We start from the raw sequence: 27,652 nt of genomic DNA on the forward strand, positions 1-27,652 counted from the left end.
TATTTATACAATTGTGTTTGTGTTGGTGATGTCATTGCATGTGGTGATGTCATTCCTGTGGTGATGTCATTTCCTGTTCTTTTTCTCAGGGGGTGGTAGATCAGGTCCAAGTCAACGTATTTGTTGAAGAATTCCAGTTGGAATGCCATACTTCTAGGATTTCTTGTTTCGCTTGTCCTAGGATGGATGTGTTGTCCCAGTCGAAGTGATGTCTTTCCTCATCTGAATGTAGGGGTGCATCTTAGATTCTTCCTTGTTGGAGACAATCATTACTTGGTACTTGTGTGGTACAATTGTTACTTGCCACTTGTAGATTGTTAAATGGATATTGAATGAGAGTTTTCCTGAGGAGCTCTGTTTGTTGTACGTGGACTTGGACAGCTTCAGTATCTGAGGAGTCATGTATGGTACATGAATACTGTGCCATCATCAACGAACATCCCCACTTCTGACCTAATGATGGAGGGAAGGTCATAGTTAGGGAGTTACACAGTATGTAAACAGATCCATTGGCCCGATTTGTCCGTGTTGAACATTTTTTAAACGGTACTAATCCCATTTTCCTTCATTTGGCCCATATCCCTCTCAATCTTTCCTGTCCACATACCTGTCCAAATGTCTTTTAAATGTTGTAATTGAACCTGTCTCCACCACAACCCCTGAGAACACTGGTAAACTCCCGAGTACCAGTATCTAGTGAAGTCATGGAGAGTTGTACAGCATGGAAATAGACCCTTTGGGCCAACTCGTCCATGCCAACCAGAAATCCTAAATTAATGTAGTCCCACTTGCCAGTTTGGAACTCATTTTGTGACCGCCCTCCCTCCTGGAAACTGCCTCAGGAATTTCCTGTAAATACTGGGGGAAGTTTGGTGCCAGTCCCGCAACTATTGTCGGTGTCAGTATGGGAGGACTGACTACATCTGGGTTCTGCAGAGCTGGATCAGTGAGAAGGGGGTTTTCATTGTCAGTAAGTTGTCACCTCATTACAAGGAAAGTTCGACAAGGGTCAATGAGCTACAAACTGGAGTCCTGTTACACCAATGTTCATTAGAAGCTGTTTCCACTGCAGTCTGGGAACTAACATGCTCTTGTCGTTCACATGTACAAAGTAATAGGACCTGTCAGTATCAAATGTATGCGGTAACAAGTGTTGTCACTTAGAAGCATGCAGTGACTAACACGCCCGATCAATTCTAGTTACACACATTAAGAAAGGAGCTTCGGAACAGTAATATTCCAAGCTTCATCAAATAGAAAGATTGAACAAGTAGGAAGGTCCTGTCAGCTGCAAGTACACATCACCAATAAGAAGCGCTTTTTGAGAGGCAGGTCAATTAGGTTGAGAGTTTGACTAGCTACTCAATCGTGCATAAGACTGCTGACAAATTGAATGCACACTAAAGAAAGCCTTGCTAGATATAAGTCAGGAGAAATTTGTTCATCCGAAGTGGTTAGAATATAAAAGCCGTGGAATGAATGAGGTAAATAGCTTTGACGCATTTAAGGAGAAGCTGGATGAAGCAACGTTACCCAGGCTGACCTGCCTCTCTGTCTGACTACACGTTCGCTCAGCAGCTCCACACGAGGAGCACACAGCGCTTCTTAAAGGCAGCCTGCTCATCTTAAAGGGGAGCTGCACTCGTGTGACAGGAGCTGCTAAAGCGTGTCCTGGATCAATTGGAAAAGCACAATGAATGGAGTGACAGGCAAAAGGCTGTGGGTGCGCTGCACAGGCTGGAGGCTGCACAAAAACAGGAGGGACACTGTGTGGAGGCTCGTAACACAGGGGAGAAAGCAGCCAGGGAGGTCAATTCATGGAGTCTGGTCCTGAATACTGATTAAAGGTGGTGGATGACAATTAAACAACTTCAAAAATATCCCTACCCTCAGTGATGAGGAAGCCCAGCACATCAGTGCAAAAGCTAAGACTGATGCATTCACAACAATCATCGGCTAAAAGTGCCAAGGGGTTGACCTATCTTGGCCTCCTCCTGTGGTACCCAGCATCACAGATATCAATCTTCAGCCAGTTCGATTCTCTCCCCATGATATCAAGGAACACTTACAGGCACCGGGTACTGCAAAGACTATGAGCAGTAACAACATTCCAGCAGTTGGACTAAAGAATTGTGCTCCAGAATTTGCCACTTCCCTAACCAAGCTTTTCCAGTACAGTTACAGCACGAACATCTACCCAACAATGTATACAGTTGCCCAGGCATGTCCTACTCTTAAAAAGCTGGACAAATCCAACCTGGCAAATTGCTATCCCATCAGCGTACTCTTGATCTTCTGCAAGTGACATAAGGTGTTATCGACACTTCAATATTCAGTTTCCAACCCTTTTAAAGCCTTGGTTCAAACAGGGACTGAAGAGTTAAATTCCAGAGGTGAGGTGAGGTTGCCATCAAAGCCACATTTGACCGAGTGTAGCATCAAGGAGCACTGGCATAACTGGAAGCAATGCATACTGGGGGCAAATTCTCCGCAGATTGGAGTCAAACGTGGTACATGGGAGGATGATTCCTGTGGATAGGGGTCAGTCATCTGAGCTCCAGGACATCTGTGCAGGAGCTCCTCAGAGTAGTGATCTATGCTCAATCATCTTCAGTTGCTTCGTCAATGACCTTCACTCTGTTGTAAGGTCAGAAGTGGAGATGTTTAATTTTGGGAGAGAGTTCCATCCCTTCTGTCTTTCTGAGCTGAATGTCCTGGCTATGGGTTTAAGGTAGTCCCTTTGTCCTGTGCTTACCTCCTGAGTGGAAAATGTTTATTGCTGTCCATCCTAGCGTTTAGTTTGAAAAATCTTTAAAAATACAATCAAACTCTGCCTTCGCTTTACCTAATCCGGGTAATATAAGTCCAAACCAAAACAGAAATTGCTGGAGAAACTCAGCAGGTCTGGCAGCATCTGTGGAGAGAGAAACAGTTAACATTTAGAGTCTCGTGACCCTTCCTCAGAATGTTCTGACAAAAGATCACGAGACCTTAAACAGTTAACCTGTTTCTCAGATGTTGCCAGACCTGCTGAGTTTCTCCCAGCAGGCTTTGCTTCGCTTTCAGATTTCCAAAATCTGGAGTTCTTTGCTTTTTTAATGTTAAGTCCTAAGCTTTCCGCTGGTGTTTAATGGGTATCGAGTGGAATAAGTGCAGAAACAGCACACCTTTCGTGTATTTTATGCTAAGTCTCTCAGTCAGGTATTTGTAGAATCAAATATTTTGGACAAGTGGGGTATTTTTGACAAACCTCCTGATCTCTGTGTTTAAATGCGTGTATGCAAAATAGAAGTGTATCTCCCAATCCAGACTATTGCACACCTATCATTTTAATTCAGATGCAGCTTTGGAACAATCAGCTGGGTAAATCCTGCTTTCTAATTGATTGGGGAATCTTGTTCCCAGATGCCTCTCAGAATATAATGACTGAATTAATTGGGAGTTCAGACATTTTTCTTTCTACCCTGCTCAATTGAAACGCCATACAAGAAGAATTTGTTGCATAATCAAGGGAATTTTGTTTAAGAATTCACTTTAAAGTTTTAATCATCCACTGTAGCAGTTAATGAATTTTAAAAACTATTAATATTATAAACATGGCTGTATTATTGGCAATAATGATTATTCATCATTTAACAGCTTAATAAAGTTATAAAATTGCTCCATTCACATTTTGGGCTGGAAGTTCAGTTCGAAGCTCCTCAATGTGCTCTGGGTTCCATTTTGACTCCAAAATGGTGCCTGTATTGCACAAGTGGAGAGAATGACTGCTGTGCGATCATCATAGAACAAAGGACAAAGAACATTTACAGCCCAGGAACAGGTCCTTCGGCCCTCCAAGCCTGAGCCGATCCAAATGTACTGTCTGAACCTGTTGGTCAATTCCTATGCATCTGTATCCCTCTGCTCCCCACCTACTCATGCATCTCTCCAGACGCAGCTTAAATGAATCTACCGTGCCTGCCTCTACCACCTCTGCTGGCAACGCATTCCAAACGCCCACTACCCTCTGTGTGAAGTACTTGCTGCGTGTATCCCCCTTAAACTTTCCACCTCTCAACTTGAAAGCATGACCTCTTGTTATTGAATCCTTCACCCTGGGAAAAAGCTTATCTCTACCTGATTAGGGATAGTCAACATGGCTTTGTGCGTGCAAAACCATGTCTCACAAACTTGATTGAGTTTTTTGAAGAAGTAACAAAGAGGATTGATGAGGGCAGAGCAGTGGATGTGATCCATATGGACTTCAGTAAGGCATTCGCCAAGGTTCCCCATGGGAGACTGGTTAGCAAGGTTAGATCTCATGGAATACAGGGAGAACTAGCCATTTGGATACAGAACTGGCTCCAAGGTAGAAGACAGAGGGTGGTGGTGGAGGGTTGTTTTTCAGACTGGAGGCCTGTGATCAGTAGAGTGACACAAGGGTTGGTGCTGGGTCCTCTACTTTTTGTCATTTACATAAATGATTTGGATGCGAGCATAAGAGGTACAGTTAGTAAATTTGCAGATGACACCAAAATTGGAGGTGTAATGGACAGCGAAGAGGGTTACCTCAGATTACAACAGGATCTTGATCAGATGGGCCAATGGGCTGAGAAGTGGCAAATGGAGTTTAATTCAGATAAACGCGAGGTGCTGCATTTTGGGAAAGCAAATCAGAGCAGGACTTATACACTTAATGGTAAGGTCCTAGGGAGTGTTGCTGAACGAAGAGACCTTGGAGAGCAGGTTCATAGCTCCTTGAAAGTGGAGTTGCAGGTAGACAGGATAGTGAAGAAGGCATGTGGTATGCTTTCCTTTATTGGTCAGAGTATTGAGTACAGGAGTTAGGAGGTCATGTTGCGGCTGTACAGGAACATTGGTTAGGCCACTGTTGGAATATTGTATGCAATTCAGGTCTCTTTCCTATTGGAAAGATATTGTGAAACTTGAAAGGGTTCAGATGTTGCCAGGGTTGTAGGATTTGAGCTATAGGAAGAGGCTGAACAGGCTGGGGCTGTTTTCCCTGGAGCGTCGGAGGCTGAGGGGTTTACAGAGGTTTACAAAATTATGAGGGGCATGGATAGGGTAAATGGGCACAGTCTTTTCCCTGGGGTCGAGGAATCCAGAACTAGAGGGCATAGGTTGAGGGTAAGAGGGGAAAGATATAAAAGAGACCTAAGCGGCAACTTTTTCACGCAGAGGGTGGTACGTGTATGGAATGAGCTGCCAGAGGAAGTGGTGGAGGCTGGTACAATTGCAACATTTAAGTGGCATTTGGATGGGTATATGAATAGGAAGGGTTTGGAGGGATATGGGTGGGGTGCTGGCAGGTGGGACTAGTTTGGGTTGGGATATCTGGTCAGCATGGATGGGTTGGACCAAAGGATTTGTTTCCATGCCGTACATCTCTATGACTCTATGACTCTATCTCTCCTTTCTATACCCTTCATGATTTTGTAAACCTCAATCAGGCCCCCCCATCTCCTTTTTTCTAGTGAAAATAAAGCTAACCTACTCAACCTCTCTTCATAGCTAGCACCTTCCATACTAGGCAACATCCTCATAAATCTTCTCTGCACCCTTTCCAAAGCGTCCACATTCTTTTGGTAATGTGGCGACCAGAACTGTACACAGTATTCTAAATGCGGCCAAACCAATGTCTTGTAAAATGTTAACATGACTTGCCAGCTCTTATACTCAATACCCCGTCCGATGAAGGCAAGCATACTATATGCCTTCTTGACCACTCTATCCACCTGTGCAGCAACCTTCAGGGTGCAATGGACCTGCACTCCCAGATCTCTCTGCCCATCAACTTTTCCCAAGGCTCTTCCATTCATTATATAATTCACTCTAGAATTAGACTTGCCTAAATGCATCACCTCACATTTGTCATCTTGAGGAAACGCCCGAACAAAGAGCTGCACTGTTAGGAGATAATGGGGGAAGGCAGACAAAAGGGGACACAAGGAGAATAAGAAGATCTATGTATTTTGAATCAAGTTGTTCAAACGGGATATGACAGGTTTCTGAGTAAGGATGCTCTTGTTTTTGAGGGAGTGCAGTGAAGATTTACCAGACTGATTCCAGGTATGGTGGGAACGACGTATGAGTAGAGATTAACTCGGTTAGGATTGTTTTCACTGGAGTTCAGATAAATGAGGAGTGGGGGGAGGGGGACTCCCACACAGAACCTTATAAAATTCTATCAGGACTAGGCAGGGTAGACTCAGGGAGGATGTTCCTGATGGTGAGTGCATCCAGGGTCACAATCTGAGGATTCGGGGTGGACCATTTAGGATGGAGATGAGGAGACATTTCTCCACCCAAAGAGTGGTGAGCCTGTGGAATTCATTACTACAGGGAGCAGCTGACGCCAAAACATTGAATGTATTCAAGAGGCGGCTAGATAAAGCAGTTGAGAAGAATGGGATCAAAGGTTATGGGGAGAAAGCAGGCTGTTGAGTTGGACGATGAATTAGTGGAGCAGGCTTGAAGGCCTCCTCCTGCTCCTACCTTCTATGTGTCTATGTTTCTATGACACATGTCTGGGGCAGGTAGGAATTGAACCCTGAAGGGAATCTTGTGTCACAAAACCCAGAGCAAGAATGCTACTGAAGTGCCCCACATGACTTTGTCATTGTGGGGGCCAGTCAGCGCAGTTGGCTAGATGGTTACAATGTGGATGAGATTAGTGCAGAGTTCCACGGAATCTAAAAGTCTATTGCACTGTAAATTCACAGCACAAAGCTGAGGTTCAGCAATCCTCTAACTGATGGCATAATCTATAGGAAGGGGGAGAGAAACAGCCAAAACTTTACTGGCTTTGAAATCACTCATCCGATCTGTGAAAGACAGTTCAGTAAGAAAGCTTACCCCCAGTACTGACTGGTTGGGAAGGCTCCACCATATCTAATTGACTTCAGACTGAATTAGGTCACAGATAAATTCTGAAAACCAGATTTGAAAGAACATTGTGCTATGCTCAAGAGGCATTTTTTTTAGTTGCACTAAATATACACATATACATTATATTTTACCTCCGGCCAGAGAATGACATTCAGAGCACATTAAAATAACTAAACACCAAAAGCCAATTGGGAACTACACATTTTTTCCCCTGGTCTCTGTTTCCACTTTTTTTTTACTATCTGAATCTTTTGAGATTAAAATAAAATTATCTAAAGAAATGCTTGGAGCAGTGAAGTGAATGTGATTGATATACAGCCAATTTTTTATTGAATAAAAGATTCGAATGCTTACCTTTTCATTTTGTCCTTCAAATTTTTGTGCTACTTTTTCTACACTTGGTTTCTGGCTCTTAATTATCTCTTTTGGCCTCACATGTTGTTACGTCCTGAATGTTTCTCCTGAATGAACACCCAACTCCTCTATCTTTCTGATGTCATGCAGGCTGGATTTTCCAGTGTTGATGGTTGACAGGTTCAGCTATGGGTCTATCTGGAAGGTGTGACAGGTTCAGCTATGGGTCTATCTGGAAGGTGTGACAGGTTCAGCTATGGGTCGATGTGGAAGATGTGACAGGTTCAGGTATGGGTCAATGTGGAAGATGTGACAGGTTCAGCTATGGGTTGATATGGAAGATGTGACAGGTTCAGGTATGGGACGATGTGGAAGGTGTGACAGGTTCAGGCATGGGACGATGTGGAAGGTGTGACAGGTTCAGGTATGGGATGTTGTGGAAGGTGTGACAGGTTAGGGTATGGGTCGATCTCGAAGGTGTGACTGGTTCAGGTATGGGACGATCTAGAAGGTGTGACAGGTTCAGGTATGGGTCGATCTGGACGGCGTGACAGGTTCAGGTATGGGTCGACTTGGAAGGTGTGACAAGTTCAGGTATGGGACAATCTGAAAGGTGTGACTGGTTCAGGTATCGGATGATCTGGAAGGTGTGACAGGTTTAGGAATGGGACGATGTGGAAGGTGTGTCAGGTTCAGGTCTGGGTCGATCTGGAAGGTGAGACAGGTTCAGGTATGGGACAATGTGGAAGGTGTGACAGGTTCAGGTATGGGTCGATCTGGAAGGTGAGACAGGTTCAGGTATGGGACAATGTGGAAGGTGTGACAGGTTCAGGTATGGGTCGATGTGGAAGGTGTGACAGATCCAGGTATGGGTCGATCTGATGTGGCCTGAACCATATGTGTATGGTTTCCACTGCACCTGATGTGGCCTCCTCCATATTGGGGAGACAGGCCGCCTACTTGTGGAACGTTTCAGAGAACACCTCTGGAACACCCGGACCAACCAACCCAACCACCCCGTGGCTCAATACTTCAACTCCCCATCCCACTCCACCAAGGACATGCAGGTGCTTGAACTCCTCCATCGTTAGACCATAGCAACACGACGGCTGAAGGAAGAGTGCCTCATCTTCTGCCTAGGAACCCTCCAACCACAAGGGATGAACTCAGATTTCTCTAGTTTCCTCATTTCCCCTCCCCCAACCTTGTCTCAGTCCCAAACCTCGAACTCAGCACCACCTTCCTAACCTACAATCTTCTTCCTGACCACTCTGCCCCCACCCCCACTCCGGCCTATCACCCTCACCTTAACCTCCTTCCACCTATTGCATTTCCAACGCCCCCTCCCCCAAGTCCCTCCTCCCTACCTTTTATCATAGCCAGCTTGGCACACTTTCCTCATTCCTGAAGAAGGGCTCATGCCCGAAACGTCGATTCTCCTGCTCCTAGGATGCTGCCTGACCTGCTGCGCTTTTCCAGCAAAACATGTTCAGCTCAGGTTCATATATGGGTCAATCTCGAAGGTGTGACAGGTACAGGTATGGGTCAATCTGGAAGGCATGACAGGTTCAGGTATGGATCGATCTGGAAGCTGTGAGCTGAAAATGTGTTGCTGGAAAAGTGCAGCAGGTCAGACAGCATCTAAGGAGCAGGAGAATCGACGTTTCGGGCAAGGAAGCCTTCCTTGAAGAAGCTCTCTTCCAATTCTCCTGCTCCTTTGATGCTGCCTGACCTGCTGCGCTTTTCCAGCAACACATTTTCAGCTCTGATCTCCAGCATCTGCAGTCCTCACTTTATCCGAGAAGATCTGGAAGGTGTGACAGGTTCAGGTATGGGACGATGTGGAAGGTGTGACAGGTTCAGGTATGGGTCGATCTGGAAGGTGAGACAGGTTCAGGTATGGGACAATGTGGAAGGTGTGACAGGTTCAGGTATGGGTCGATCTGGAAGGTGAGACAGGTTCAGGCATGGGACGATGTGGAAGGTGTGACAGGTTCAGGCATGGGACGATGTGGAAGGTGTGACAGGTTCAGGTATGGGATGTTGTGGAAGGTGTGACAGGTTAGGGTATGGGTCGATCTCGAAGGTGTGACTGGTTCAGGTATGGGACGATCTAGAAGGTGTGACAGGTTCAGGTATGGGTCGATCTGGACGGCGTGACAGGTTCAGGTATGGGTCGACTTGGAAGGTGTGACAAGTTCAGGTATGGGACAATCTGAAAGGTGTGACTGGTTCAGGAATTGGATGATCTGGAAGGTGTGACAGGTTCAGGAATGGGACGATGTGGAAGGTGTGTCAGGTTCAGGTATGGGTCGATCTGGAAGGTGTGACTGGTTCAGGTATGGGTTGATCTGGAAGGTGTGACAGGTTCAGGTATGGGTTGATCTGGAAGGTGTGTCAGGTTCAGGTATGGGACGATCTGGAAGGTGTGACAGGTTCAGGTATGGGTAGATCTGGAAGTGTGACAGGTTCAGGTATGGGACGATCTGGAAGGTGTGACAGGTTCAGGTATGGGACGATCTGGAAGGTGTGACAGGTTCAGGTATGGGTCTATCTAGAAGGTGTGACTGGTTCAGGTATGGGACGATCTGGAAGGTGTGACAGGTTCAGGTATGGGTTGACTTGGAAGGTGTGACAAGTTCAGGTATGGGACAATCTGAAAGGTGTGACAGGTTCAGGTATGGGCAGATCTGGACGGTCTGATAGGTTCAGGGATGGGTCGACCTGGAAGGTCTGACACGTTCAGTAATGGGACGATGTGGAAGGTGTGACAGGTCCATTTATGGGATGATGTGGAAGGTGTGACAGGTTCAGGTATGGATCGAGCTGGAATGTATGACAGGTTCAGATATGGGACAATCTGGAAGGTGTGACAGGTTCAGGTATGGATTGATCTGAAAGGTGTGACAGGTCCAGGTATGGGTTGACCTGGAAGCTGTGACTAGTTCAGGTATAGGTCGATCTGGAAGGTGTGACAGGTTCAGGTATGGGACAATGTGGAAGGTGTGACAGGTTCAGGTATGGATCGATCTGGAAGGTGTGACAGGTCCAGGTATGGGACAATCTGGAAGGTGTGACAGGTCCAGGTATGGGACGATGTGGAAGGTGTGACAGGTTCAGGCATGGGACGTTGTGGAAGGTGTGACAGGTTCAGGTATGGGTTGATCTGGAAGATGTGACAGGTTCAGGCATGGGAAGATGTGGAAGGTGTGACAGTTTCAGGTGTGGGTCGATCTGGAAGGTGTGACAGGTTCAGGTGTGTGTCGATCTGGAACATGTGACAGGTTCAGGTATGGGTCGATTTAGACGGTGTGACAGGTTCAGGTTTGGGACGATGTGGAAGGTGTAACAGGTTCAGGTTTGGGACAATCTGAAAGGTGTGACTGGTTCAGGTAGGGGATGATGTGGAAGGTGTGACAGTTTCAGGTGTGGGTCGATCTGGAAGGTGTGACATGTTCAGGGTTGGATTGATCTGGAAGGTGTGACAGGTTCAGGTATGGGTCGATCTAGATGGTGTGACAGGTTCAGGTGTGGGACGATCTGGAAGGTGTAACAGGTTCAGGTATGGGTCAATCTGAAAGGTGTGACAGGTTCAGGTGTGGGTCAATCTGGAAGGTTTGACAGGTTCAGGTATGGGTCAATCTGGAAGGTGTGACAGGTTCAGGTATGGGCAGATCTGGAAGGTGTGACAGGTTCATGTGTGGGTTAATCTGGAAGGTGTGACAGGTTCAGGTATGGGCAGATCTGGAAGGTGTGACAGGTTCAGGTACGGGACAATCTGAAAGGTGTGACTCGTTCAGGTATGGGTCGATCTAGAAGGTGTGACAGGTTCAGGTATGGGATGTTGTGGAAGTGGGGACAGGTTAGGGTATGGGTCGATCTCGAAGGTGTGACTGGTTCAGGTATGGGACGATCTAGAAGGTGTGACAGGTTCAGGTATGGGTCGATCTGGATGGCGTGACAGGTTCAGGTATAGGTTGACTTGGAAGGTGTGACAAGTTCAGGTATGGGTCGATCTGGAAGGTGTGACAGGTTCAGATATGGGCAGATCTGAAAGGTGTGAAAGGTTCAGGTATGGGTCGATCTGGAAGATGTGACATGTTCAGGTATGGGATGATGTGGAAGGTGTGACAGGTTCAGGTATGGGACGATGTGGACGGTGTGACATGTTCAGGTATGGGTTGACCGGAAGGTGTGACAGGTTCAGGTAGTGGTCGATCTGGAAGGTGTGACAAGTCCAGGTATGGGATGATCTGGAAGGTGTGACAGTTTCAGGTTTTGCACGATCTGGAAGGTGTGACAGGTTCAGGTATGGGTTGATCTGGAAGGTGTGACAGGTTCAGGTGTGGGTCGATCTGGAAGGTGTGACAGGTTCAGGTGTGGGTCGATCTGGAAGGTGTGACAGGTTAAGGTATGGGCCAATCTGGAAGGTGTGACAGGTTCAGGTATGGGATGATCTGGAAGGTGTGACTGGTTCAGGTATGGGACGATCTGGAAGTTGTGACAGGTTCAGGTGTGGGACAATCTGGAAGGTGTGACTGGTTCAGGTAGGGTATGATCTGGAATGTGTGACAGGTTCTGGTATGGGTTGATCTGGAAGATGTGACAGGTTCAGTTATGGGACGATGTGGACAGTGTGACTCGTTCAGGTATGGGTCGATCTGGAAGGTGTGACAGGTTCAGGTATGGGATGATCTAGAAGGTGTGACAGTTTCAGGTGATGCACGGTGTGGAAGGTGTGACAGGTTCCTTTGTGGGACAATCTGAAAGTTGTGACTGGTTCAGGTATGGGACGACCTGGAAGGTGTGACTGGTTCAGATATGCAACGATCTAGAAGGTGTGACAGGTTCAGGTATGGGACGGTGTGGAATGTGTGACAGGTTCAGGTATGGGTCGATCTGGAAGGTGAGACAGGTTCAGGCATGGGACGATGTGGAAGGTGTGACAGGTTCAGGCATGGGACGATGTGGAAGGTGTGACAGGTTCAGGTATGGGATGTTGTGGAAGGTGTGACAGGTTAGGGTATGAGTCGATCTCGAAGGTGTGACTGGTTCAGGTATGGGACGATCTAGAAGGTGTGACAGGTTCAGGTATGAGTCGATCTGGACGGCGTGACAGGTTCAGGTATGGGTCGACTTGGAAGGTGTGACAAGTTCAGGTATGGGACAATCTGAAAGGTGTGACTGGTTCAGGAATCGGATGATCTGGAAGGTGTGACAGGTTCAGGAATGGGACGATGTGGAATGTGTGACAGGTTCAGTTATGGATCGATCTGGAAGGTGTGAGGTTCAGGTATGGGACGTTCTGAATTGTGTGCCTGGTTCAGGTATGGGACGATCTGGAAGATGTGACAAGTTCAGGTATGGGACGAAGTGGAAGGTGTGACAGGTTCAGGTATGGGAGGATGTGGAAGGTGTGACAGGTTCAGGTGTGGGTCGATCTGGAAGGTGTGACAGGTTCAGATATGGGCAGATCTGAAAGGTGTGAAAGGTTCAGGTATGGGTCGATCTGGAAGATGTGACATGTTCAGGTATGGGATGATGTGGAAGGTGTGACAGGTTCAGGTATGGGCAGATCTGGAAGGTGTGACAGGTTCAGGTACGGGACAATCTGAAAGGTGTGACTCGTTCAGGTATGGGTCGATCTAGAAGGTGTGACAGGTTCAGGTATGGGATGTTGTGGAAGGTGTGACAGGTTAGGGTATGGGTCGATCTCGAAGGTGTGACTGGGTCAGGTAGGGGACGATCTAGAAGGTGTGACAGGTTCAGGTATGGGTCGATCTGGATGGCGTGACAGGTTCAGGTATAGGTTGACTTGGAAGGTGTGACAAGTTCAGGTATGGGTCGATCTGCAAGGTGTGACAGGTTCAGATATGGGCAGATCTGAAAGGTGTGAAAGGTTCAGGTATGGGTCGATCTGGAAGATGTGACATGTTCAGGTATGGGATGATGTGGAAGGTGTGACAGGTTCAGGTATGGGACGATGTGGACGGTGTGACATGTTCAGGTATGGGTTGACCGGAAGGTGTGACAGGTTCAGGTAGTGGTCGATCTGGAAGGTGTGACAAGTCCAGGTATGGGATGATCTGGAAGGTGTGACAGTTTCAGGTTTTGCACGATCTGGAAGGTGTGACAGGTTCAGGTATGGGTTGATCTGGAAGGTGTGACAGGTTCAGGTGTGGGTCGATCTGGAAGGTGTGACAGGTTCAGGTGTGGGTCGATCTGGAAGGTGTGACAGGTTAAGGTATGGGCCAATCTGGAAGGTGTGACAGGTTCAGGTATGGGATGATCTGGAAGGTGTGACTGGTTCAGGTATGGGACGATCTGGAAGTTGTGACACGTTCAGGTATGGGACAATCTGAAAGGTGTGACTTGTTCAGGTAGGGTACGATCTGGAATGTGTGACAGGTTCTGGTATGGGTTGATCTGGAAGATGTGACAGGTTCAGGTATGGGACGATGTGGACAGTGTGACTCGTTCAGGTATGGGTCGATCTGGAAGGTGTGACAGGTTCAGGTATGGGATGATCTAGAAGGTGTGACAGTTTCAGGTGATGCACGGTGTGGAAGGTGTGACAGGTTCCTTTGTGGGACAATCTGAAAGGTGTGACTGGTTCAGGTATGGGACGACCTGGAAGGTGTGACTGGTTCAGATATGCAACGATCTAGAAGGTGTGACAGGTCCAGGTATGGGACAATCTGGAAGGTGTGACAGGTCCAGGTATGGGACGATGTGGAAGGTGTGACAGGTTCAGGCATGGGACGTTGTGGAAGGTGTGACAGGTTCAGGTATGGGTTGATCTGGAAGATGTGACAGGTTCAGGCATGGGAAGATGTGGAAGGTGTGACAGTTTCAGGTGTGGGTCGATCTGGAAGGTGTGACAGGTTCATGTGTGGGTTAATCTGGAAGGTGTGACAGGTTCAGGTATGGGCAGATCTGGAAGGTGTGACAGGTTCAGGTGTGGGTCGATCTGGAAGGTGTGACAGGTTAAGGTATGGGCCAATCTGGAAGGTGTGACAGGTTCAGGTATGGGATGATCTGGAAGGTGTGACTGGTTCAGGTATGGGACGATCTGGAAGTTGTGACAGGTTCAGGTGTGGGACAATCTGGAAGGTGTGACTGGTTCAGGTAGGGTATGATCTGGAATGTGTGACAGGTTCTGGTATGGGTTGATCTGGAAGATGTGACAGGTTCAGGTATGGGACGATGTGGACAGTGTGACTCGTTCAGGTATGGGTCGATCTGGAAGGTGTGACAGGTTCAGGTATCGGATGATCTAGAAGGTGTGACAGTTTCAGGTGATGCACGGTGTGGAAGGTGTGACAGGTTCCTTTGTGGGACAATCTGAAAGTTGTGACTGGTTCAGGTATGGGACGACCTGGAAGGTGTGACTGGTTCAGATATGCAACGATCTAGAAGGTGTGACAGGTTCAGGTATGGGACGGTGTGGAATGTGTGACAGGTTCAGGTATGGGTCGATCTGGAAGGTGAGACAGGTTCAGGCATGGGACGATGTGGAAGGTGTGACAGGTTCAGGCATGGGACGATGTGGAAGGTGTGACAGGTTCAGGTATGGGATGTTGTGGAAGGTGTGACAGGTTAGGGTATGAGTCGATCTCGAAGGTGTGACTGGTTCAGGTATGGGACAATCTAGAAGGTGTGACAGGTTCAGGTATGAGTCGATCTGGACGGCGTGACAGGTTCAGGTATGGGTCGACTTGGAAGGTGTGACAAGTTCAGGTATGGGACAATCTGAAAGGTGTGACTGGTTCAGGAATCGGATGATCTGGAAGGTGTGACAGGTTCAGGAATGGGACGATGTGGAATGTGTGACAGGTTCAGTTATGGATCGATCTGGAAGGTGTGAGGTTCAGGTATGGGACGTTCTGAATTGTGTGCCTGGTTCAGGTATGGGACGATCTGGAAGATGTGACAAGTTCAGGTATGGGACGAAGTGGAAGGTGTGACAGGTTCAGGTATGGGAGGATGTGGAAGGTGTGACAGGTTCAGGTGTGGGTCGATCTGGAAGGTGTGACAGGTTCAGATATGGGCAGATCTGAAAGGTGTGAAAGGTTCAGGTATGGGTCGATCTGGAAGATGTGACATGTTCAGGTATGGGATGATGTGGAAGGTGTGACAGGTTCAGGTATGGGACGATGTGGACGGTGTGACATGTTCAGGTATGGGTTGACCGGAAGGTGTGACAGGTTCAGGTAGTGGTTGATCTGGAAGGTGTGACAAGTCCAGGTATGGGATGATCTGGAAGGTATGACAGTTTCAGGTTTTGCACGATCTGGAAGGTGTGACAGGTTCAGGTATGGGTTGATCTGGAAGGTGTGACAGGTTCAGGTGTGGGTCGATCTGGAAGGTGTGACAGGTTCAGGTGTGGGTCGATCTGGAAGGTGTGACAGGTTAAGGTATGGGCCAATCTGGAAGGTGTGACAGGTTCAGGTATGGGATGATCTGGAAGGTGTGACTGGTTCAGGTATGGGACGATCTGGAAGTTGTGACACGTTCAGGTATGGGACAATCTGAAAGGTGTGACTTGTTCAGGTAGGGTACGATCTGGAATGTGTGACAGGTTCTGGTATGGGTTGATCTGGAAGATGTGACAGGTTCAGGTATGGGACGATGTGGACAGTGTGACTCGTTCAGGTATGGGTCGATCTGGAAGGTGTGACAGGTTCAGGTATGGGATGATCTAGAAGGTGTGACAGTTTCAGGTGATGCACGGTGTGGAAGGTGTGACAGGTTCCTTTGTGGGACAATCTGAAAGGTGTGACTGGTTCAGGTATGGGACGACCTGGAAGGTGTGACTGGTTCAGATATGCAACGATCTAGAAGGTGTGACAGGTCCAGGTATGGGACAATCTGGAAGGTGTGACAGGTCCAGGTATGGGACGATGTGGAAGGTGTGACAGGTTCAGGCATGGGACGTTGTGGATGGTGTGACAGGTTCAGGTATGGGTTGATCTGGAAGATGTGACAGGTTCAGGCATGGGAAGATGTGGAAGGTGTGACAGTTTCAGGTGTGGGTCGATCTGGAAGGTGTGACAGGTTCAGGTGTGTGTCGATCTGGAACATGTGACAGGTTCAGGTATGGGTCGATTTAGACGGTGTGACAGGTTCAGGTTTGGGACGATGTGGAAGGTGTAACAGGTTCAGGTTTGGGACAATCTGAAAGGTGTGACTGGTTCAGGTAGGGGATGATGTGGAAGGTGTGACAGTTTCAGGTGTGGGTCGATCTGGAAGGTGTGACATGTTCAGGGTTGGATTGATCTGGAAGGTGTGACAGGTTCAGGTATGGGTCGATCTAGATGGTGTGACAGGTTCAGGTGTGGGACGATCTGGAAGGTGTAACAGGTTCAGGTATGGGTCAATCTGAAAGGTGTGACAGGTTCAGGTGTGGGTCAATCTGGAAGGTTTGACAGGTTCAGGTATGGGTCAATCTGGAAGGTGTGACAGGTTCAGGTATGGGCAGATCTGGAAGGTGTGACAGGTTCATGTGTGGGTTAATCTGGAAGGTGTGACAGGTTCAGGTATGGGCAGATCTGGAAGGTGTGACAGGTTCAGGTACGGGACAATCTGAAAGGTGTGACTCGTTCAGGTATGGGTCGATCTAGAAGGTGTGACAGGTTCAGGTATGGGATGTTGTGGAAGGTGTGACAGGTTAGGGTATGGGTCGATCTCGAAGGTGTGACTGGGTCAGGTAGGAGACGATCTAGAAGGTGTGACAGGTTCAGGTATGGGTCGATCTGGATGGCGTGACAGGTTCAGGTATAGGTTGACTTGGAAGGTGTGACAAGTTCAGGTATGGGTCGATCTGGAAGGTGTGACAGGTTCAGATATGGGCAGATCTGAAAGGTGTGAAAGGTTCAGGTATGGGTCGATCTGGAAGATGTGACATGTTCAGGTATGGGATGATGTGGAAGGTGTGACAGGTTCAGGTATGGGACGATGTGGACGGTGTGACATGTTCAGGTATGGGTTGACCGGAAGGTGTGACAGGTTCAGGTAGTGGTCGATCTGGAAGGTGTGACAAGTCCAGGTATGGGATGATCTGGAAGGTGTGACAGTTTCAGGTTTTGCACGATCTGGAAGGTGTGACAGGTTCAGGTATGGGTTGATCTGGAAGGTGTGACAGGTTCATGTGTGGGTTAATCTGGAAGGTGTGACAGGTTCAGGTATGGGCAGATCTGGAAGGTGTGACAGGTTCAGGTACGGGACAATCTGAAAGGTGTGACTCGTTCAGGTATGGGTCGATCTAGAAGGTGTGACAGGTTCAGGTATGGGATGTTGTGGAAGGTGTGACAGGTTAGGGTATGGGTCGATCTCGAAGGTGTGACTGGTTCAGGTAGGAGACGATCTAGAAGGTGTGACAGGTTCAGGTATGGGTCGATCTGGATGGCGTGACAGGTTCAGGTATAGGTTGACTTGGAAGGTGTGACAAGTTCAGGTATGGGTCGATCTGGAAGGTGTGACAGGTTCAGATATGGGCAGATCTGAAAGGTGTGAAAGGTTCAGGTATGGGTCGATCTGGAAGATGTGACATGTTCAGGTATGGGATGATGTGGAAGGTGTGACAGGTTCAGGTATGGGACGATGTGGACGGTGTGACATGTTCAGGTATGGGTTGACCGGAAGGTGTGACAGGTTCAGGTAGTGGTCGATCTGGAAGGTGTGACAAGTCCAGGTATGGGATGATCTGGAAGGTGTGACAGTTTCAGGTTTTGCACGATCTGGAAGGTGTGACAGGTTCAGGTATGGGTTGATCTGGAAGGTGTGACAGGTTCAGGTGTGGGTCGATCTGGAAGGTGTGACAGGTTCAGGTGTGGGTCGATCTGGAAGGTGTGACAGGTTAAGGTATGGGCCAATCTGGAAGGTGTGACAGGTTCAGGTATGGGATGATCTGGAAGGTGTGACTGGTTCAGGTATGGGACGATCTGGAAGTTGTGACAGGTTCAGGTGTGGGACAATCTGGAAGGTGTGACTGGTTCAGGTAGGGTATGATCTGGAATGTATGACAGGTTCTGGTATGGGTTGATCTGGAAGATGTGACAGGTTCAGGTATGGGACGATGTGGACAGTGTGACTCGTTCAGGTATGGGTCGATCTGGAAGGTGTGACAGGTTCAGGTATGGGATGATCTAGAAGGTGTGACAGTTTCAGGTGATGCACGGTGTGGAAGGTGTGACAGGTTCCTTTGTGGGACAATCTGAAAGTTGTGACTGGTTCAGGTATGGGACGACCTGGAAGGTGTGACTGGTTCAGATATGCAACGATCTAGAAGGTGTGACAGGTTCAGGTATGGGACGGTGTGGAATGTGTGACAGGTTCAGGTATGGGTCGATCTGGAAGGTGAGACAGGTTCAGGCATGGGACGATGTGGAAGGTGTGACAGGTTCAGGCATGGGACGATGTGGAAGGTGTGACAGGTTCAGGTATGGGATGTTGTGGAAGGTGTGACAGGTTAGGGTATGAGTCGATCTCGAAGGTGTGACTGGTTCAGGTATGGGACGATCTAGAAGGTGTGACAGGTTCAGGTATGAGTCGATCTGGACGGCGTGACAGGTTCAGGTATGGGTCGACTTGGAAGGTGTGACAAGTTCAGGTATGGGACAATCTGAAAGGTGTGACTGGTTCAGGAATCGGATGATCTGGAAGGTGTGACAGGTTCAGGAATGGGACGATGTGGAATGTGTGACAGGTTCAGTTATGGATCGATCTGGAAGGTGTGAGGTTCAGGTATGGGACGTTCTGAATTGTGTGCCTGGTTCAGGTATGGGACGATCTGGAAGATGTGACAAGTTCAGGTATGGGACGAAGTGGAAGGTGTGACAGGTTCAGGTATGGGAGGATGTGGAAGGTGTGACAGGTTCAGGTGTGGGTCGATCTGGAAGGTGTGACAGGTTCAGATATGGGCAGATCTGAAAGGTGTGAAAGGTTCAGGTATGGGTCGATCTGGAAGATGTGACATGTTCAGGTATGGGATGATGTGGAAGGTGTGACAGGTTCAGGTATGGGACGATGTGGACGGTGTGACATGTTCAGGTATGGGTTGACCGGAAGGTGTGACAGGTTCAGGTAGTGGTTGATCTGGAAGGTGTGACAAGTCCAGGTATGGGATGATCTGGAAGGTATGACAGTTTCAGGTTTTGCACGATCTGGAAGGTGTGACAGGTTCAGGTATGGGTTGATCTGGAAGGTGTGACAGGTTCAGGTGTGGGTCGATCTGGAAGGTGTGACAGGTTCAGGTGTGGGTCGATCTGGAAGGTGTGACAGGTTAAGGTATGGGATGATCTGGAAGGTGTGACTGGTTCAGGTATGGGATGATCTAGAAGGTGTGACAGGTTCAGGTATGAGTCGATCTGGACGGCGTGACAGGTTCAGGTATGGGTCGACTTGGAAGGTGTGACAAGTTCAGGTATGGGACAATCTGAAAGGTGTGACTGGTTCAGGAATCGGATGATCTGGAAGGTGTGACAGGTTCAGGAATGGGACGATGTGGAATGTGTGACAGGTTCAGTTATGGATCGATCTGGAAGGTGTGAGGTTCAGGTATGGGATGTTCTGAATTGTGTGCCTGGTTCAGGTATGGGACGATCTGGAAGATGTGACAAGTTCAGGTATGGGACGAAGTGGAAGGTGTGACAGGTTCAGGTATGGGACGATGTGGAAGGTGTGACAGGTTCAGGTGTGGGTCGATCTGGAAGGTGTGACAATTTCAGGTATGGGACGATGTGGAAGGTGTGACAGGTTCAGGTGTGGGTCGATCTGGAAGCTGTGACAGGTTCAGCCATGGGACGATGTGGAAGGTGTGACAGGTTCAGGTGTGGGTTGATCTGGAAGGTGTGACTGGTTCAGGTATGGGACGATCTGGAAGTTGTGACAGGTTCAGGTGTGGGACAATCTGGAAGGTGTGACTGGTTCAGGTAGGGTATGATCTGGAATGTGTGACAGGTTCTGGTATGGGTTGATCTGGAAGATGTGACAGGTTCAGGTATGGGACGATGTGGACAGTGTGACTCGTTCAGGTATGGGTCGATCTGGAAGGTGTGACAGGTTCAGGTATGGGATGATCTAGAAGGTGTGACAGTTTCAGGTGATGCACGGTGTGGAAGGTGTGACAGGTTCCTTTGTGGGACAATCTGAAAGGTGTGACTGGTTCAGGTAATGGACGACCTGGAAGGTGTGACTGGTTCAGATATGCAACGATCTAGAAGGTATGACAGGTTCAGGTATGGGACGATGTGGAATGTGTGACAGGTTCAGGTATGGGTCGATCTGGAAGGTGAGACAGGTTCAGGCATGGGACGATGTGGAAGGTGTGACAGGTTCAGGCATGGGACGATGTGGAAGGTGTGACAGGTTCAGGTATGGGATGTTGTGGAAGGTGTGACAGGTTAGGGTATGAGTCGATCTCGAAGGTGTGACTGGTTCAGGTATGGGACGATCTAGAAGGTGTGACAGGTTCAGGTATGGGTCGATGTGGACGGCGTGACAGGTTCAGGTATGGGTCGACTTGGAAGGCGTGACAAGTTCAGGTATGGGACAATCTGAAAGGTGTGACTGGTTCAGGAATCGGATGATCTGGAAGGTGTGACAGGTTCAGGAATGGGACGATGTGGAATGTGTGACAGGTTCAGTTATGGATCGATCTGGAAGGTGTGAGGTTCAGGTATGGGATGTTCTGAATTGTGTGCCTGGTTCAGGTATGGGACGATCTGGAAGATGTGACAAGTTCAGGTATGGGACGAAGTGGAAGGTGTGACAGGTTCAGGTATGGGACGATGTGGAAGGTGTGACAGGTTCAGGTGTGGGTCGATCTGGAAGGTGTGACAATTTCAGGTATGGGACGATGTGGAAGGTGTGACAGGTTCAGGTGTGGGTCGATCTGGAAGCTGTGACAGGTTCAGCCATGGGACGATGTGGAAGGTGTGACAGGTTCAGGTGTGGGTCAATCTGGAAGGTGTGACAGGTTCGGGTATGTGTCAATCTGGAACGTGTGACAGGTTCAGGTATGGGATGATCTGGAAGGTGTGACAGGTTCAGGTTTGGGACAGTCTGAAAGGTGTGACTGGTTCAGGTAGGGGACAATGTTGAAGGTGTGACAGGTTCAGGTGTGGGTCGATCTGGAAGGTGTGACAGGTTCAGGGTTGGATTGATCTGGAAGGGGTGACAGGTTCAGGTATGGGACGATGTGGACGGTGGGACATGTTCAGGTATGGGTTGACCGGAAGGTGTGACAGGTTCAGGTAGTGGTCGATCTGGAAGGTGTGACAAGTCCAGGTATGGGATGATCTGCAAGGTGTGACAGTTTCAGGTTTTGCACGATCTGGAAGGTGTGACAGGTTCAGGGTTGGATTGATCTGGAAGGCGTGACAGATTCAGGTATGGGTCGATCTAGAAGGTGTGACAAGTTCAGATATGGGCAGATCTGGAAGGTGTGACAGGTTCAGGTGTGGGTCGATCTGGAAGGTGTGACAGGTTAAGGTATGGGCCAATCTGGAAGGTGTGACAGGTTCAGGTATGGGACGATCTGGAAGGTGTGACTGGTTCAGGTATGGGACGATCTGGAAGTTGTGACAGGTTCAGGTGTGGGACAATCTGAAAGGTGTGACTGGTTCAGGTATGGGATGTTGTGGAAGGTGTGACAGGTTAGGGTATGGGTCGATCTCGAAGGTGTGACTGGTTCAGGTATGGGACGATCTAGAAGGTGTGACAGGTTCAGGTATGGGTCGATCTGGACGGCGTGACAGGTTCAGGTATGGGTCGACTTGGAAGGCGTGACAAGTTCAGGTATGGGACAATCTGAAAGGTGTGACTGGTTCAGGAATCGGATGATCTGGAAGGTGTGACAGGTTCAGGAATGGGACGATGTGGAAGGTGTGTCAGGTTCAGGTATGGGTCGATGTGGAAGGTGTGACTGTTTCAGGTATGGGTTGATCTGGAAGGTGTGACAGGTTCAGGTATGGGACGATCTGGAAGGTGTGACAGGTTCAGGTATGGGTAGATCTGGAAGTGTGACAGGTTCAGGTATGGGACGGTCTGGAAGGTGTGACAGGTTCAGGTATGGGACGATCTGGAAGGTGTGACAGGTTCAGGTATGGGTCTATCTAGAAGGTGTGACAGGTTCAGGTATGGGACGATCTGGAAGGTGTGACAGGTTCAGGTATGGGTTGACTTGGAAGGTGTGACAAGTTCAGGTATGGGACAATCTGAAAGGTGTGACAGGTTCAGATATGTGTCGATCTGGACGGTCTGATAGGTTCAGGGATGGGTCGACCTGGAAGGTCTGACACGTTCAGTAATGGGACGATGTGGAAGGTGCGACAGGTCCATTTATGGGATGATGTGGAAGGTGTGACAGATTCAGGTATGGATCGAGCTGGAATGTATGACAGGTTCAGATATGGGACAATCTGGAAGGTGTGACAGGTTCAGGTATGGATTGATCTGAAAGGTGTGACAGGTCCAGGTATGGGTTGACCTGGAAGCTGTGACAGGTTCAGGTATAGGTCGATCTGGAAGGTGTGACAGGTTCAGGTATGGGACAATGTGGAAGGTGTGACAGGTTCAGGTATGGATCGATCTGGACGGTGTGACAGGTCCAGGTATGGGTTGATCTGGAAGGTGTGACAGTTTCAGGTTTTGCACGATCTGGAAGGTGTGACAGGTTCAGGTATGGGTTGATCTGGAAGGTGTGACAGGTTCAGGTGTGGGTCGATCTGGAAGGTGTGACAGGTTCAGGTGTGGGTCGATCTGGAAGGTGTGACAGGTTAAGGTATGGGCCAATCTGGAAGGTGTGACGGGTTCAGGTATGGGATGATCTGGAAGGTGTGACTGGTTCAGGTATGGGACGATCTGGAAGTTGTGACAGGTTCAGGTGTGGGACAATCTGAAAGGTGTGACTGGTTCAGGTAGGGTACGATCTGGAATGTGTGACAGATTCTGGTATGGGTTGATCTGGAAGATGTGACAGGTTCAGGTATGGGACGATGTGGACAGTGTGACTCGTTCAGGTATGGGTCGATCTGGAAGGTGTGACAGGTTCAGGTATGGGATGATCTAGAAGGTGTGACAGTTTCAGGTGATGCACGGTGTGGAAGGTGTGACAGGTTCCTTTATGGGACGATCTGGAAGATGTGACAAGTTCAGGTATGGGACGAAGTGGAAGGTGTGACAGCTTGAGGTATGGGAAGATGTGGAAGGTGTGACAGGTTCAGGTGTGGGTCGATCTGGAAGGTGTGACAGGTTCAGGTATGGGACGATGTGGAAGGTGTGACAGGTTCGGGTGTGGGTCAATCTGGAAGGTGTGACAGGTACAGCCATGGGACGATGTGGAAGGTGTGACAGGTTCAGGTGTGGGTTGATCTGGAAGGTGTGACAGGTTCAGCCATGGGACGATGTGGAAGGTGTGACAGGTTCAGGTGTGGGTCAATCTGGAAGGTGTGACAGGTTCAGGTGTGGGTCAATCTGGAAGGTTTGACAGGTTCAGGTATGGGTCAATCTGGAAGGTGTGACAGGTTCAGGTATGGGCAGATCTGGAAGGTGTGACAGGTTCATGTGTGGGTTAATCTGGAAGGTGTAACAGGTTCAGGTATGGGTCAATCTGAAAGGTGTGACAGGTTCAGGTGTGGGTCAATCTGGAAGGTTTGACAGGTTCAGGTATGGGTCAATCTGGAAGGTGTGACAGGTTCAGGTATGGGCAGATCTGGAAGGTGTGACAGGTTCATGTGTGGGTTAATCTGGAAGGTGTGACAGGTTCAGGTATGGGCAGATCTGGAAGGTGTGACAGGTTCAGGTACGGGACAATCTGAAAGGTGTGACTCGTTCAGGTATGGGTCGATCTAGAAGGTGTGACAGGTTCAGGTATGGGATGTTGTGGAAGGTGTGACAGGTTAGGGTTTGGGTCGATCTCGAAGGTGTGACTGGTTCAGGTATGGGACGATCTAGAAGGTGTGACAGGTTCAGGTATGGGTCGATCTGGATGGCGTGACAGGTTCAGGTATAGGTTGACTTGGAAGGTGTGACAAGTTCAGGTATGGGTCGATCTGGAAGGTGTGACAGGTTCAGATATGGGCAGATCTGAAAGGTGTGAAAGGTTCAGGTATGGGTCGATCTGGAAGATGTGACATGTTCAGGTATGGGATGATGTGGAAGGTGTGACAGGTTCAGGTATGGGACGATGTGGACGGTGTGACATGTTCAGGTATGGGTTGACCGGAAGGTGTGACAGGTTCAGGTAGTGGTCGATCTGGAAGGTGTGACAAGTCCAGGTATGGGATGATCTGGAAGGTGTGACAGTTTCAGGTTTTGCACGATCTGGAATGTGTGACAGGTTCAGGTATGGGTTGATCTGGAAGGTGTGACAGGTTCAGGTGTGGGTCGATCTGGAAGGTGTGACAGGTTCAGGTGTGGGTCGATCTGGAAGGTGCGACAGGTTAAGGTATGGGCCAATCTGGAAGGTGTGACTGGTTCAGGTAGGGTATGATCTGGAATGTGTGACAGGTTCTGGTATGGGTTGATCTGGAAGATGTGACAGTTTCAGGTATGGGACGATGTGGACAGTGTGACTCGTTCAGGTATGGGTCGATCTGGAAGGTGTGACAGGTTCAGGTATGGGATGATCTAGAAGGTGTGACTGGTTCAGGTATGGGACGATCTGGAAGTTGTGACAGGTTCAGGTGTGGGACAATCTGGAAGGTGTGACAGGTTCAGGTAGGGTATGATCTGGAATGTGTGACAGGTTCTGGTATGGGTTGATCTGGAAGATGTGACAGGTTCAGGTATGGGACGATGTGGTCAGTGTGACTCGTTCAGGTATGGGTCGATCTGGAAGGTGTGACAGGTTCAGGTATGGGATGATCTAGAAGGTGTGACAGTTTCAGGTGATGCACGGTGTGGAAGGTGTGACAGGTTCCTTTGTGGGACAATCTGAAAGGTGTGACTGGTTCAGGTATGGGACGACCTGGAAGGTGTGACTGGTTCAGATATGCAACGATCTAGAAGGTGTGACAGGTTCAGGTATGGGACGGTGTGGAATGTGTGACAGGTTCAGGTATGGGTCGATCTGGAAGGTGAGACAGGTTCAGGCATGGGACGATGTGGAAGGTGTGACAGGTTCAGGCATGGGACGATGTGGAAGGTGTGACAGGTTCAGGTATGGGATGTTGTGGAAGGTGTGACAGGTTAGGGTATGAGTCGATCTCGAAGGTGTGACTGGTTCAGGTATGGGACGATCTAGAAGGTGTGACAGGTTCAGGTATGGGTCGATCTGGACGGCGTGACAGGTTCAGGTATGGGTCGACTTGGAAGGCGTGACAAGTTCAGGTATGGGACAATCTGAAAGGTGTGACTGGTTCAGGAATCGGTTGATCTGGAAGGTGTGACAGGTTCAGGAATGGGACGATGTGGAATGTGTGACAGGTTCAGTTATGGATCGATCTGGAAGGTGTGAGGTTCAGGTATGGGACGTTCTGAATTGTGTGCCTGGTTCAGGTATGGGACGATCTGGAAGATGTGACAAGTTCAGGTATGGGACGAAGTGGAAGGTGTGACAGGTTCAGGTATGGGAGGATGTGGAAGGTGTGACAGGTTCAGGTGTGGGTCGATCTGGAAGGTGTGACAGGTTCAGATATGGGCAGATCTGAAAGGTGTGAAAGGTTCAGGTATGGGTCGATCTGGAAGATGTGACATGTTCAGGTATGGGATGATGTGGAAGGTGTGACAGGTTCAGGTATGGGACGATGTGGACGGTGTGACATGTTCAGGTATGGGTTGACCGGAAGGTGTGACAGGTTCAGGTCGTGGTCGATCTGGAAGGTGTGACAAGTCCAGGTATGGGATGATCTGGAAGGTGTGTCAGTTTCAGGTTTTGCACGATCTGGAAGGTGTGACAGGTTCAGGTATGGGTTGATCTGGAAGGTGTGACAGGTTCAGGTGTGGGTCGATCTGGAAGGTGTGACAGGTTCAGGTGTGGGTCGATCTGGAAGGTGTGACAGGTTAAGGTATGGGCCAATCTGGAAGGTGTGACCGGTTCAGGTATGGGATGATCTGGAAGGTGTGACTGGTTCAGGTATGGGACGATCTGGAAGTTGTGACAGGTTCAGGTGTGGGACAATCTGAAAGGTGTGACTGGTTCAGGTAGGGTACGATCTGGAATGTGTGACAGGTTCTGGTATGGGTTGATCTGGAAGATGTGACAGGTTCAGGTATGGGATGATGTGGACAGTGTGACTCGTTCAGGTATGGGTCGATCTGGAAGGTGTGACAGGTTCAGGTATGGGATGATCTAGAAGGTGTGACAGTTTCAGGTGATGCACGGTGTGGAAGGTGTGACAGGTTCCTTTGTGGGACAATCTGAAAGGTGTGACTGGTTCAGGTATGGGACGACCTGGAAGGTGTGACTGGTTCAGGTATGGGTCGATCTGGAAGGTGAGACAGGTTCAGGCATGGGACGATGTGGAAGGTGTGACAGGTTCAGGCATGGGACGATGTGGAAGGTGTGACAGGTTCAGGTATGGGATGTTGTGGAAGGTGTGACAGGTTAGGGTATGAGTCGATCTCGAAGGTGTGACTGGTTCAGGTATGGGACGATCTAGAAGGTGTGACAGGTTCAGGTATGGGTCAATCTGGACGGCGTGACAGGTTCAGGTATGGGTCGACTTGGAAGGCGTGACAAGTTCAGGTATGGGACAATCTGAAAGGTGTGACTGGTTCAGGAATCGGATGATCTGGAAGGTGTGACAGGTTCAGGAATGGGACGATGTGGAATGTGTGACAGGTTCAGTTATGGATCGATCTGGAAGGTGTGAGGTTCAGGTATGGGACGTTCTGAATTGTGTGCCTGGTTCAGGTATGGGACGATCTGGAAGATGTGACAAGTTCAGGTATGGGACGAAGTGGAAGGTGTGACAGGTTCAGGTATGGGAGGATGTGGAAGGTGTGACAGGTTCAGGTGTGGGTCGATCTGGAAGGTGTGACAGGTTCAGGTATGGGACGATGTGGAAGGTGTGACAGGTTCAGGTGTGGGTCGATCTGGAAGCTGTGACAGGTTCAGCCATGGGACGATGTGGAAGGTGTGACAGATTCAGGTGTGGGTTGATCTGGAAGGTGTGACAGGTTCAGCCATGGGACGATGTGGAAGGTGTGACAGGTTCAGGTGTGGGTCAATCTGGAAGGTGTGACAGGTTCGGGTATGTGTCAATCTGGAACGTGTGACAGGTTCAGGTATGGGATGATCTGGAAGGTGTGACAGGTTCAGGCATGGGACGATGTGGAAGGTGTGACAGGTTCAGGCATGGGACGATGTGGAAGGTGTGACAGGTTCAGGTATGGGATGTTGTGGAAGGTGTGACAGGTGAGGGTATGTGTCGATCTCGAAGGTGTGACTGGTTCAGGTATG

Source organism: Chiloscyllium punctatum, chromosome 15 (assembly GCF_047496795.1).
Source record: "Chiloscyllium punctatum isolate Juve2018m chromosome 15, sChiPun1.3, whole genome shotgun sequence".
NCBI classification, from domain to species: domain Eukaryota; kingdom Metazoa; phylum Chordata; class Chondrichthyes; order Orectolobiformes; family Hemiscylliidae; genus Chiloscyllium; species Chiloscyllium punctatum.